Source organism: Macaca fascicularis, chromosome 6, assembly GCF_037993035.2.
Source record: "Macaca fascicularis isolate 582-1 chromosome 6, T2T-MFA8v1.1".
Taxonomy (NCBI): Eukaryota; Metazoa; Chordata; class Mammalia; order Primates; family Cercopithecidae; genus Macaca; species Macaca fascicularis.
In genome coordinates, this window is record NC_088380.1 from 57,195,074 (window position 1) to 57,206,199 (window position 11,126).

An 11,126-nucleotide genomic window follows, 5' to 3' on the forward strand; every position below is an offset into this window, starting at 1 on the left:
CTTTATTATTTAAAATAGGTACTGAATACATTTGTTGCAGATATAAAACTGCAAACCTTTAATGAGGCAAATTGCTCATGGAGTTCCTGCTTAATGAGTTCAGTCACTTGCTGTCATTCCTAATTAGATAACTAAATTTCCTACGTTTGTAAAAGATCACATTTGGTATGAATTTAATGCTGAAAAGTATTGGTTTATATCCCAAGGCTATATCTGTGAATTCAGTTATCAAAACTCAGCTTTGTAAACATTTATGTTTCATTCACGTTTCATTCCAACATGTAACATATTACTATTTTTCTTTAGTTTTCTGTGTCAATTTACGGTTTATTCAAAATTATCTTTATGAAATATGATTTTGTTACTGGAAAGTGGTCTTGATCTAAACCCCAAGAGAGGGTTCTGGCATCTCGCACAAGAAAGAATTCAGGGCAGGTCCATAAAGTGAAAGCAAGTTTATTAAGAAAGCAAAGGAGGCCGGGCGCGGTGGCTCACGCCTGTAATCCCAGCACTTTGGAAGGCCGAGACGGGCGGATCACGAGGTCAGGAGATAGAGACCATCTTGACTAACGCGGTGAAACTCCGTCTCTACTAAAAAAAACACACAAAAAAACTGGCCGGGCGAGGTGGCGGGCGCCTGTAATCCCAGCAACTCGGGAGGCTGAGGCAGGAGAATGGAGTAAACCCGGGAGGCGGAGCTTGCAGTGAGCTGAGATCCGGCCACTGCACTCCAGCCTGGGTGACAGAGCGAGACTCCGTCTCAAAAAAAAAAAAAAAAAAAAAAAAAAAAAAAAAAAGCAAAGAAATAAAAGGATGGTTACTGCATAGGCAGAGCAGTCCCAAGGGCTGCTGGATGCTCGTTTTTATAATTATTTCTTGATTGTATGCTAAACAAGGGGTGGATTATTTATGCCTCCCCATTTTAGACCATATACGGTGACTTCCTGACGTTGCCATGGCATTTGTAAGCTGTCATGGCGCTGGTGGAAGTGTATAGTGAAGAAGACCAGAGGACACGCTCATCGCCATCTTGGTTTTGTTGGGTTTTGGCCAGCTTCTTTAATGCAACCTATTTTATCAGCAAGATCTTTATGACCTGTGTCTTGTGATGACCTATCTCATCCTGTGACTTAGAATGCCTAACCGCATGGGAATGCAGCCCGGTAGGTCTCAGCCTTACTTTATCCAGCCCCTATTTGAGATGGAGTTGTTCTGGTTCAAACGCCTCTGACAATTTGTTGTTTAAATTAAGTGCAATTGATTGTTAGTTACTGGATTCGTTATTGAGATCTTTATCACACGATCACAAATTTTATAAAAATTTCTTATAGTTTTTTCAAGAAATCCCCTGGGATATTCACAATCTATTTGCTAAGCACAAGTTTCTGTGTACCTCCTTTGATCTTCTAATTTCTGTCCTTTGTATGTGTGCTAGATTCGAATCTCACCCTACCAACTCCTCTCAGACTCTTATTCATTTCTCTCATTCAATTTAGCTTTGTCTAATGTAGCTGTATCTCACATTCTGGGTCTAAATTATAGAAGAGACACATTAGGTTAAATGCAACTCATAAAAGGAAATATAGACATTGCTCTCTTATAGTTTTCAATTTTGGGATTTCATCAGCAGCGTAAAGAATAAAGAGATTACTTTTCAAATTTGAAGCTGATTTTTGTTTCTTATGAAAAGACAGAGAAAAACTTAAAAGTAATATCTTGACTGTTATCACGTAATTGAGAGTTCTAAAGACCCAGCTTATTCTCTCTAGCCATCATTGGTCTTGAGTGCTGGAAACACTATTCCTTTTCTCTCTAATTTTTTCAAATCAGCCATTTAATTACTTAGGTTTTTGAACTTTGAGTCTACATTATTTATCTATCTACAAAAACAAAAATATTTTTATCACTGCTTTACAAATTCTCACCCTTCACTTTGGTAGAGAAGCAAAATTGAGGATGGACAGGATTCCCCAATAGTGTGTCAAACATAGTTTATAAATTAGATGATACATTTTATTTAATGATCTTAAATATGAGTTCCTCACTTTTAGATTACATAGTATCCTTATCTAATCTGGTTAAAGAGAAACAGTAGGAAAAAGCTATCTTTCAGAGTTAGCAATAAAAGTTTCAGATAAAGAAGTTTCATGTATATATTTTTATTCCATATCTTATAACCTCAGAATAACTAAAATATGGCCTATTAGTTTTTAATTAAATATTTAAATACCTCTAAAACAATGTAGATTGATGTCATTTATATTTTTCAATCCAAATTCAAATAGAAGGGCAATTTCAAAATTACTTGGCATGGATTGTGTGTAACAAAAATGCAGAAATCAAAATTTAACTTTAATTTTCTGTACACAAAAAAGTATCTGGAAATGTTTGCATATTGTATTTGTTCCTGATCTCTTCATACTTAAAAATTCAATCCTTTTGTGAAACCATCTCCCTTCTGCAATCACATCAGGATGACTACCTTCTACTACCACTTTGAAAGCCTTTAGATTTAGAATGAAAGATTATGCCCAGGAAATGTATTCATTATGTTCATGTCCACCATTATTAAACAGAAGGAATAACATTTCTAACTTAGAAAGTAAAATTTTTTATCACAAAAAATACAGGTACATACTTATGTATAGTTATTTTTACCAAAATACTAAAAGAAAATCAAGGTTGTTAGTAAGCAGACAAGGTGGAAAATGAATTACATTATCAAACTAACTATTTTTATGGACAGTAATGAGACCTGGTTATAGTGATGAAAAAAAGAACAAAATATTTAAATGTAATCAAGCAAAAAAGGATTTTGATTATATCAATTATGTGTTTGCCTTAGGAAAAGACCTTAAGAGTTAAAAGAAATAATGAAAACCTAACTGACAATTCTTAGAATTTCATATCCCATCTCTGTGGCAGGATTTAGTCTAAAATGTATGTGTGAAACAACCATAATTTGGCATCATGATCACTGCCTGGCAGATTCAATTCCAACATCAGCTACTTACACTCAGTTTACATAAGATAATAAAGATTCGTCTTGGGTGTTTCCTTCTTTGGTATTGTGTTTCCTTTTTCTAAACATGGATCTTCTCAGTAAATAGATTGACTTTATTGAAACAATGGATATTTAGTAAGCCTTAGATTTTAATGCAAGTATGAGAAACTCAAAAGACAGTTACTAATAACAAATACCATTTGATCATAATTTGTAGAACCAAATTTTGTTAAGAGAAAACTAAAAACCTAAGGCTTTTTTATTTTTAATAATTATCACATAATAATTTCCTCACATTTCTGCATTACCATTTTTCCCAAGAAATCACCCAGATGTATGAAACCTATGTGCAAGAAGCAACAATGCAAGTCCGATTCTCTGCTTACAGAAAATATCTACATATTTCACATAAAAATACCTAAGGTACTTTAAAAAAGTTAATGATAATGTAAACAACTGACAATTGTGTTAAAATATAAAAATAAATGTAATCACTGATATCAGAATTTTGATTATGTTCTCTATTAAATGAATGTTATTAACATTCTGTCATATTTTCCACCACAAAGCATTAATGCACTACAAAGACATTGGCTCATTGCAATTTAAAATTTCAGTTTAAAAAAAAAATCAAAATATTGGTATTTTCATTGTTTTCTTAAAGTAAAGCATCATTAAAGTTTTCTCATTTTAAAGGATAGTTATTTTATTAATAATAATCATTTAACTGTGATATATCATGCTTTTAAATATGTTTAGACACAATTTGGCAATTTTTGTAAAAAGAAAGTCTTTCTGCTGAGTAATAAATATATGTGGGAATTTAGTATTTTTTACAAACTTTTCCAAAAATAACAGTGTATATTTAACAATGTTAAAATACCTGTGTGTGTTTAAAATGTGTAAACAACTTTACAAATACATACATATGCATGTTATAAATATAAGCATTGTTAATTATCTTGCCATTTTTATCAAATTAGAGACAGTGTGTATTGTGATTAAAAAGGAAGATATGTATAAAAAGAAAAACACTGAAAAGTTAAGCATCATTATTGTGGGTCTTTATGATTATGGGTAATATTTGTTTTCATTTTTGCTTCTTTGTATTTCAATATTAATATTTCTCACATTTTGGACGCAGATTTTCTTGGAGAGACAATGGAAGGTACAGCAGATCAGGATGTCAAATTGGCGTTTAAAGGCGGTGGAGAACTTGACACTGTATGAATGAGGGACAGGTGATCTTTCTGAGGCAACTGGGCCTCATTTTGCTGGGTCTCGTTTTGCCATGAACTGCAGCATTTACGTTGCACCACAATGCTGAAGCAAAGACAGAATCAAGGGATGCTTAAAATAAGAAAGTGAGGTGGGGAACGGCCTCCCATGAGAAAAGCTTTGAGGTTTTACTTGAATGAGCATACATAGTAGGGTTAGATTTAAGGCACTATGAATATCCCAGGGGAAAAAAGTGCTTAAGACCATTGCACTTTCACATTGGGATGTGATAGTTTGAGGATTTTGTTGCTGTTGTTGTGTTTTTTTTTTCTCCTGTTTTAATTTGTTTCCCTCCTAATGTGGTAAAAGGCTTATGAATGAATGCATTATGCTTGTATCTATGCATATTCTTAATGGGGCTTAAACATGGTGAGGAGAGAATGGCAGGTAAAACACAATTTTTCATTTCCTGTATTATTTAAACAGTTGTGCATTTGATACCAATTTGACAAGGTCATAGTTGTGAAATAAGGGCCAAGTTTTCTTATTTCAACAATTCTGTGTACATTTACTATGAAATAAAAATTAGAAGATAATAATTTTAGTGACTTGTGTTTCTATACCATGTTATTTTGCTGTCAGTGGAAAAGAATCTAACTTTACAAATTTAATATTAGTAAGTTATTTCTAAAATGAACTTTTAGTGCTTTTGAGAACACTCTTTCCTTCCATCTTTTATCTTAGAGGAATAATTCAGAAATTCAATACAAAAAAGCCCTTTTAAAATATGCATACATTATTTATATATTTAAAATGTCAGCCATTTGTAAACAACTTCAACACAAAATGATCACGACAAGACTGAAGGTAAATTGTTGGTATAGAGTGAAGGCTATTTTGAGCTCTGCAAATATGTACCGTGTGTCTGAGCTCAACTTTTGATCTAGCTTCTCTATACAAGTTGTATTTAACATCTTTGATCTCTGAGTTAGTGATCTAATCTGCTGTATAACTTAGCTTTTATTGATCTGTTCTCATGCTAAGCAAATCAAGTCTCACTTTTATGGGGTAGATTGAAAAAGATAGTAAAACTGCCTCTGAGACAGCAGTTTAAATCTGTGCAATAACAGTGAAAGCAAGAGATAAGACTTTTATTACACTGCCAAACTTCACATGAACTCAAAGTGTCATTAAATAGGTATGTGTCATTTGCCACAGATATTTATTTTACTAGAGATCATGGTTACCACCCATTTGGAAGCAATGTAGTATATTTTCTACTGTCATAGAATATATTGCTTGTCCAGGTACCTGTATTTATAGAGGCATTTGGTGCACAGCATAGCATTCTTTTTGAATGAATTATTTATTCTGATTGAACAATGACTGCATGTACTTCTTTTTTTCTTTTCAGTGTAGTGTCAAGAACAACAGAGAAGAGGTTTATGTTGGGTTGCCTTTGTAATATTGATTTTTAAAAACCATGTTCAAGAGAATAAAGGACTAATAATATGCACTGGCTACTTTTAGTTATCCCCTATAATACTATTCCTTCTGTTCCAATTGATATTTTATCACAAAGATGGAAGAAAGTGATGTAAAAATTGAAGCTCAACTAACTGATATTGACAGATTATCACTTGCCCTGTAAAGGACACTTTTTCTATTGGAGCTGGAACTAAAAATTCAAAAGATGCAAATGCAGAAATGATGGTAGTTCAAAGATACAATGTACTGTAAAAATAGCAGCAGACATATTTGAACGGCATTTTATGACTTTCTTTATGAATGTACTCTAACAATTATAATTCTACATTAACAAATTATAAAAACATGATTATAAAGCAGTAGCTATTATTGCATGGTGTACAATAAAAAGAAAATATTTAGAAATGAAAAAATGCAACCAACAGCAAAAACTATGCAACAGTTAGAACTTTATTCATTAGCAGTTGAAGGAAGGCAATAAAAGTAATCATGAGGTTTCACTCATCCTAGCCACCTATAAAGGGAGGAGAAAACAGAGAGAATACAGTGTAATTTTACCGTAATTATAAAACTCAGAAAAAACTACCATTAGAAATTTAACAGTTGAATTTCTGTTAATTTCCTATGATATTTAAAGATTAAAACAATTAAATATTAAATATTTATTTTAATTTTCAGTTTATATTTGCTTCTTTAAACATTCAGATTCTTAGAAGCTCTATAATATTCTATCATATAGACACTAGAATTTACTTTATCATTAACCTTATGTTGGACACAATGATTATTTCCAGTTAGATACCGCTACAATAAACTTTGTCGTGTCAAAATCTTTATTTAACTACATTTCAAGTTTTTACCTTAGCACAGATTTTTAGAAATGAAATTACTGAACGAAAGACTATACATTTTGATATATGTTGCCAAATTTTTTCCAAGTAAAGCTATATCAGTTGTTAATACCTTCAGGCTTTTGTAAATGCCCATTTTGCCCTACCTTTCCCTGTGTTGTACATAACCAGTTAAGCTTTCCTAATTTGAAAAATAAAGGGAAGTGTTTTATTTTCAAGTTAACATTTCTTTCACTCATATTAAGCTCAATATTTTTATATTTTCCTGATTACATTAGATATTTCTTCTCCTTTATGTGGATTACTTTAGTTACCTACTGGAATCTCATATGTACTTATGAATTTTTTGTTACTCTTATTTTAAGAATTCTAATTTTATTCTGTTTCAAATATTTTTCATTTTAATGTTTACCATTAATTTTAGTCATCTTTTTATTTGACAATTAGAAGTTTAAATATCACCAATATATTTATGAACAACATATTTTCCTTTAACACTTTAAAGCTAAGCAAGTATTTTTTCATCCAAAACCCAATTGTTATGGTGCCATATTTTTCTAGCTTTTATGCTCTATTTTTTTTCCCCAGTTACATTATATGATGTCATTTCAGTTTATTTTCTTGTATTATATGAGGTATGGAATCAACCTTCTTTGAATATTTAAAGAGTTAACCAATTTCCTAGTGCTAATTTTAAATCAAAATATTACAGTTAGCTTTGTTCTAACATAGCGATGTCCATAGTTTGAATATCATTTGTATGCACTTTTTCATTTCCTATTATTTCAAAGCCAACAGTTTTAATGTCTATAAGGTGTTCTTTATAGCTATAAAGCATATAACACAATTTAATAGACTCATATGTCTGGCCATTTACATTGCTTTCAGTTTTCTAACATTATAAAAATTGTTGACATTAACAAATTTCTACATGTACTTTTTTCTCGGTTTGTGTTAGATTTATGTGCTAGCTTTCCAGAGGTGGTATAATAAAAATAAAGCATACAAACATTTTTTAAGATTTGAAAGATATTCACAAAATGTCCGTGTAAAATGTTATATTAAATATATATATATATTGAAAATGCCATCAACAACGTACGAAAATATCAATTTCACTGTATTTGCTCTTTGTTTTTTTTCCCTCCCTTTTCAGGTTGATTGGATAGGTGAAACCTCATGATTATTTTTATTGCCTGCCTTCATTTACTAATGCTGGTTATAATTTTTTACTTAGTTTATGTTGTTGGTTGCATTTCTTCATTTGTAAAATACATATGGCATTCATTTACTCATCTATGATTCAGTAGTTTTATTTTAGATCTTTTATGTATTTATGTTATGTATTTTATTTAGTTATTTATATAATCAAGCTATTAACTGTTACATTATAATAATTGTTCATATTTTCTACAATGTCTTCCTTTTTATTTTATATAGACACATTTGCTTTTGCATTTCCAAATATGTTCACCATTCTTTTAAACAAGGTATGCTATATCTGCCAAATAATGTGATAAGTATGCAATTCCATTCTCCATCTGTTTCCTCCATCATATATTTATTTGAATTTTTACTGTGAGTAAAAATAAAAATGAGCTTTTAAACAAACTCTTGAATTGGCTAAAATTCTATAGTTTTCAAATTTCTTTGATATAAAGATAATCATTGTATTTAATCTTTGTTATCAATGTGATGGCAAGCAAATAACTCAAATTTGGAATAAAATCAATAGTTTTCGTTCTAATGTAGTTTATAATCAACTCAATGTTGCTTAAAGTTTTTAACAATTAGGCCGGGCGCGATGGCTCAAGCCTGTAAACCCAGCACTTTGGGAGGCCGAGACGGGCGGATCACGAGGTCAGGAGATCAAGACTATCCTGGCTAACACGGTGAAACCCCGTCTCTACGAAAAAATACAAAAAAAAAACTAGCCGGGCGACGTGGCGGGCGCCTGTAGTCCCAGCTACTCGGGAGGCTGAGGCAGGAGAATGGCTTAAACCCAGGAGGCGGAGCTTGCAGTGAGCTGAGATCTGGCCACTGCACTCCAGCCTGGGCGGCAGAGTGAGACTCCGTCTCAAAAAAATAAATAAATAAATAAAATTTTTAACAATTAATTTTAGCTCATATACTTAGAAAGTCTAAAGGGATTAATGAATTAATTACTGAATTAGACATTTTAAACAGATTAAACTCCAGCTCTTGGTGTAACCTCTGGGGTCTAATCTCCTCTTGTTTTATTTCTAAGCCACGAGGGCCACCCTGTAGTGATGATTTTATCTTATAGGAAGAAGTACCCCTTCTGGGCAGCCTGATTGAAAGTGCCTATCCCTGTAAGACAGGTCACCCAATCCTTAGGTTTGGAACAGGTCTAATAAGGAACCGATGTAGGACCCACAACATAAAGGATGTCTACTTCCAGTCAACACCTTATGTTAAGAATCACTGCATTTCTCCAAGACTCTGAGTTAAATTCATACACTTAGTTTTTCAATCTCGTATTAATAAGTAGTTATTGGTAAGTTCCACCACACTGCCAAGTCATAGGAAATAAAATTCAAGTTCAAAGTTCAATTTTAAGGTTGTCTAAGCCGAAGAAATCTTCAAAATAATTTTGTGGTGTTAGTACTTATATCACATTTTTGCTAGTCAATAAATGGATAGAGTGCACTACTTCAGAAATTATTTATTCTACATTGAAAGTTTAAGAGAAGAAGCTTTGCCAAATAACTTGTAGCTTCTAAGCAGTATCCATAATGCCACTTATGAGGTCTTGAAATTTTTAAGCATAATTGTCTGTTCTTAGGCTGCACAAGTTAATCCATTTAGAAATAACTTGCAAATATATTTTTCCATGTTTTTATTTTACTTTTAATGCTACAATCTAATTCATTTATTTTTATAAGGTCATCTGTATAGTCAAAAATATTTGCCAAGTAAGCCCACTTGAATATATTTCTCCCTATCAATGAGCTCATTCTCAATTTTATTTTTTATTTATTTTTATTTTTTATTTTTTTGAGATGGAGTTTTGCTCTTTTTGCCCAGGCTAGAGTGCAATGGCACAATCTCGGCTCACCGCAACCTCTGCCTCCTGGGTTCAAGCGATTCTCCTGCCTCAGCCTCCCGAGTAGCTGGGATTACAGGCATGTACCACCATGCCTGGCTAATTTTGTATTTTTAGTAGAGACGGGGTTTCTCCATGTTGGTCAGGTTGGTCTTGAACTCCCGACCTCAAGTGATCCACCCACCTCGGCCTCCCAAAGTGCTGGGATTACAGGAGTGAGCCACCATGCCCGACCTCTCATTCTCAATTTTAAAACAAATGTTTCAACTGTAATTCATTCTCATTTTAAAAACAAATGCTTCAACTGTAATCAAAGTAATTTTAGAGTTCTTTGTAAATAAAATGATCTTCTGTTAATATAAAATAGTTGTAAAATAACGAAATTATCATTCACTTGACCTAACATATATATACAACCAAAATAAATGAGGAGCTGGCCAAACTGAGGAATTGATGAAAAATTGAATAATTATCAATTACTCCATAAAGTTCTTGCTTCAAAATATTAAAAGGTGTCAGAAACACTAGAGTAGATGGTGTTATTTGACAGAGGCTTTGCTTTGGTGTTTTTTCCAATTACATTAAAGTATCTATAATTCCCCCCACCTCTCATTAAAAAAAAAAACAAAAAACAAAAAAAACCTATTTCCTCATCCCTTGAATCTGAGTTAGCCATGCGACTTGTTTTGACTAAGGGAATTAGCCAAGTAAAGAGAGGTTTGAAAAGACTTACCCATTGGGACTTCCCCTTTTGCTCTTCATATCCTACCACTGCTATGTGAGTGAGCTCAGTAGAGCCTACTAGACAGAGTTAATGCAAGATAATTGACCCAGTTACCCCTGTTGCTCCAGTCAACAGCTGGACTACTCTCAGACATTTAAGTGAGGCCATTTCAGAATATCTAAGTCCCGGCTGAGCCACCAGAGGACTGCAGACACATGAAAAAGCCAGCTGATACGAGCTGAGTCCAGTCCAGTTGAGAGAATCACTCAGTTCTCCTGTAGATTGATGAGTAATAATAAATATCAGAGATTTAAAGCCACTAAATATTGGGTGGTTTGTTGTATGTTTTCAGATAACTGATAGAATTCAGCCTCTGTACTAAGAAGTAAAACACAGAAACCATTTCAAGGGGACCTGGAAAGACTTTTCAATCACAAGATACTTTTCTTGCTCAATTAGTGAATAAACAACCTTGCACAAAACTCCAGGACAAGATTCTTTTAATGGGATAAATCTCATCTCATCCTCTTTAGTAAGATCTTCTCTATCATAAAAATAATCTACACTTTCTCATGGACACAGTTAGGTTGTTCTTCCTATTGAATTTTCTATTTATCATTTATTTATTTAGAGATAGGGTCTCTGTTACCCAGGCTAAAGTGCATTGTCATGATCATAGCTCACAGCAGCCTCAATCTCCTGTGCTCAAGCAATCTTCCCACTTCAGCCTACTGAGTAATTGGGACTACAGGCCTGTGCCACCTTGCCTGGCTA

The 11,126-nt window shown here is 32.9% G+C and overlaps 1 long non-coding RNA gene across 1 annotated transcript; it reads left to right on the forward strand.

Annotated features, from left to right (window-relative positions):
* Positions 1 to 447: 447 nt before the first annotated feature.
* Positions 448 to 4,771, forward strand: LOC123573882 (uncharacterized). The gene is made up of 3 exons (XR_006698592.3): positions 448 to 1,163; positions 3,326 to 3,427; positions 4,149 to 4,771. It is a non-coding gene; the product is annotated as an uncharacterized lncRNA (long non-coding RNA).
* The last annotated feature ends 6,355 nt before the right edge of the window (positions 4,772 to 11,126 follow it).